This window comes from Apium graveolens, chromosome 1 (assembly GCF_009905375.1).
Source record: "Apium graveolens cultivar Ventura chromosome 1, ASM990537v1, whole genome shotgun sequence".
NCBI classification, from domain to species: Eukaryota; Viridiplantae; Streptophyta; class Magnoliopsida; order Apiales; family Apiaceae; genus Apium; species Apium graveolens.
This window is the reverse complement of record NC_133647.1, coordinates 57,874,543-57,878,190: the sequence shown is the minus strand read 5'-3', so window position 1 is coordinate 57,878,190 and position 3,648 is coordinate 57,874,543. Positions and strand designations below refer to the sequence as shown.

The following is a 3,648-nucleotide window of genomic DNA, read 5'->3' as shown; positions in this document are numbered from 1 at the left end:
TTTGATTAACTCCATACGTAGCCAAAGAATCAACCTTCATTGATAGCGCTTGGAGCTGGGCTGCAATAGCGGTGGCTGCATCAACTTCCAGAATACCTGCGACCTTGCCTGACGTCATCCTCTGAGTTGGGTTTTGATGCTCATTTGCAGCCATCGTCTCGATAAGATTATACGCCTCAGTATAGCTTTTAGCCCATAAGGCTCCTCCAGCTGCTACATCGAGCATGGGCCGAGATTGGGCCCCCAAACCATTATAAAAACCAGTGATTACCATCCAATCCGGCATTCTATGATGTGGACATTTTCTCAACATTTCCTTGTAGCGTTCCCAAGCCTCGCACATAGATTCTGTAGGTTGCTGCGCAAACTGAGTAAGAGCACTCCTCATAGCAGCAGTCTTTGCCATTGGATAAAACTTCACCAGAAACTTTTGCACAAGATCTTACCATGTAGTGATGGACCCAGCGGGTTCAGAATGTAACCAGTCTTTAGCCTTATCCCTCAGTGAGAATGGGAAAAGCCTCAACTTGATAGCCTCATCAGTCACGCCATTATACTTAAAAGTGTTGCAGATCTCGACAAAATTCCTTATGTGCATGTTGGGGTCTTCAGTTGCCGCTCCTCCAAAAGAAACAGAATTCTGCACCATCTGAATAGTGCCCGGCTTGATTTCAAAGGTGTTAGATTGAATAGCCGGATGAAGGATGCTTGACTGAATGTCAACAATTTTAGGCCGAGAAAAATCCATAAGAGCTGGATCAGCTTGAACAATACGATCTCCCATGTTTATTGGTTCTTTCTGCTCAGTTCCTGAATCTGAATCCTCAAAATCTAACTTCTCCGGAGTATCAAGAACTTCGTCTTTCTCCTCAGCTGTATCTAAGGTCCTCTTGCGAGCACGAGAACGAGTTTGCATAAACGCTTGCTAAAGTACCTGAAACACAACCGAAAAGAGTAATTAACTACTACGTCCTAATCACTGAGTCCTAATGACCAATGATGGTAAGTACATAAACTAAATGTTATGGATTAAAAACTAATATATATAATTGCTGTATTTAATACTAAGGAACGTGAGCTTTGAGGCTCGATTTGACTGCTCTTGTGTTTCGTGACTCAATCTGCCTTAACAAGATGCCTACGTACCTTGCTGATTGCCAAGGATCAAGTCAAAAAACGTAGTTCTGATTTGTGGGGTGAGGCCCCTTATATAGATGTTGGGAGTCCTTGAATTGGACTTGGTGTAGGAGACTTGGTGGACAAGCCTCTGAATTAGGATAGACTTAGGAGTCCTAGGAAGTAGGAAGCTGATTCCTTATCCTTTTAGGTCCCCTTGAGGCTAATCTATAAGGATTTATATCCTTATCGGGACTCTTCTCAATAGCTGATTTTTCCCTTATTAATTAATTACGAAATTAATTAATAATCAGGGCTTTTTTTATTCCACCAGGCCTGATTTGGTCCATCAGGCTTAACCTTTCTGGTCTGAATATTATACATCTTATTATTGGGCCTAGCAGCCCATTAATTATAAAATCAGGACTTATTTATCCCTATCATTTGCCCCCCAACTTTTGGGAAACATTGATTAGGTTTCGCGGAAGTTAAATCTATTCGTTCCCTTATAGGGTTTCGTTTTGCGTAAAGTGTGAAGCGACCTACACATTTACAATGAATCTTCCTTAATTTCCAGGAATTTTTCCCCAATTTTCTGGGATTTTTCCTAATTTTCTGGGATTTTTCCCTAATTTTCTGGGATTTATCCTTAATTTCTGGATTTTTCCCTTAATTTTCTGGGATTTTTCCCTAATTTCTGGATTTTTCCCTAATTTTCTGGGATTTATCCTTAATTTCTGGATTTTTTCCCTAATTTCTGGGATTTTTCCCTAATTTCTGGATTTTTCCCTAATTTTCTGGGATTTATCCTTAATTTCTGGATTTTTTCCCTAATTTCTGGGATTTTTCCCTAATTTCTGGATTTTTCCCTAATTTTCTGGGATTTATCCTTAATTTCTGGATTTTTCCCTTAATTTCTGGGATTTATCCTTTAATTTCTGGATTTTTCCCTTAATTTCTGGGATTTATCCTTTAATTTTCTGGATTTATTCCTTATTTCTGAAAATATTAACATTTTTCATAAATTATTTTAAGGAATTTCCTTAATTTCTGGATTTTTCCCTTAATTTCTGGGATTTATCCTTTAATTTTCTGGATTTATTCCTTATTTCTGAAAATTTTAACATTTTTCAGAAATTATTTTAAGGAATTTCCTTATTTTTCTGGATTTTTTTTTATGCAATTTTCGACCAGGAATCCATTCGACCAGGATCCTGGTCTAATTAACCTTCTATCAGCCCTGGTCGAAGGATTTTCGAGCAGGAATATTCGAGCAGAGGTCCTGGTCGAATTTCGGCCAGGATTTTCACCCCCCCTCCTTTTTTTTTTCGAATAGGATTTTCTCCCCTTTCGGTCAGGATTCTTATTTTCTGACCGAATTAACCCTTCTTCTAAGCCCTGATCGAAGCAATTTTGATCTCAAGAGTTTCGTTCTGGATTTCTGTACACTTCATGGTCGAATAGGTCCAAATCCTGATCGAAATAAACCTTTTCTTCTTCTTTTTTTTTTTTTTAAAAAAAAAATATAGTGGGCCTTATCCTGGGCCTCCCACTTTTAATTATATAGGCCCTTTTCTGGGCTCGTTTCTTATTGACCATCTTTTCCACAGGCCTTTTAATTGGGCCCTAGTTCTGGGCTTTTCAATTTAATTTGGGCTGACATTTTGGGCTCAAATTCAGGCCCAATGCTTTTAGCCGGGTTTTGGCTCAAATTTCTGACTTTCCAGAACTTCTATGGCTCTCTTTGGATTTTTCCAGAAATTTCCGTAAATATCTATTTAATTTAAATTTCGTTTCTGGATCCTTCCAGAATATTCTTTTCTTGGGCCCAAATGGGCTTTTCTATGCCCAACTAGCCTTCTTTGTGACTATATAAGAGTGGGATGGGAGAGTGGAATCCTCACACCTTCTCATCTCATTTCTTCAATCATCCTAGAAATTTCTAAACTCCTCCTCTCTCAAATCCCCTCTTTTAGCCTTCCAAGTCTTTTCCAGTCTTTACTAAAATGGCTGACAAGAGTTCCGAGAGGGCGGCCAAGATAGCCTCGGCTTCAAAACGAGGTAAGGATATCGAGATCCGCTCTTCATATATGTCTTTAATTGATATGATTAACACTAGGGGGATGAATATCCCTCCACTGCACATCTCGACTCTTTTAATCATTGTAATACTTGGCACAACATAGACTTCAATAAACTAAATGCTCGTTATAACGTCCTTCCTCCTCTTAGATTAGTTCCAGTCTCTGGTGGTGATCGTACTTGCCACTGGAGACCCGATACTCTTTTCATTTACACAGATGCCCTTAATGCTGGGCTTAGGTTTCCTTTTCACCCCTTTATTCCTCATCTTTTGGCTGATTTACAAATCAACCCGTGTCAGCTTCCTCCAAACGCCTGGAGGAACATTCTATGTTTTATGGTCTGCTGTCTTAGGGAGGGCTTTCCTCTTTCTGTAGCTGTTTTTAGGAAAGTCTTTCAGTGTTACAATAGTTCTTCCAATATCTGCGGCTGGGTCTATATCAAGCAAAG

At 39.2% G+C, this 3,648-nt stretch overlaps 1 non-coding gene across 1 annotated transcript; it reads left to right on the top strand.

Annotated features, from left to right (window-relative positions):
• Window positions 1–284: 284 nt before the first annotated feature.
• On the top strand, window positions 285–391 carry LOC141679883 (small nucleolar RNA R71). The gene has a single exon (XR_012558202.1). It is a non-coding gene; the product is annotated as a small nucleolar RNA R71 (small nucleolar RNA).
• Window positions 392–3,648: the final 3,257 nt, after the last annotated feature.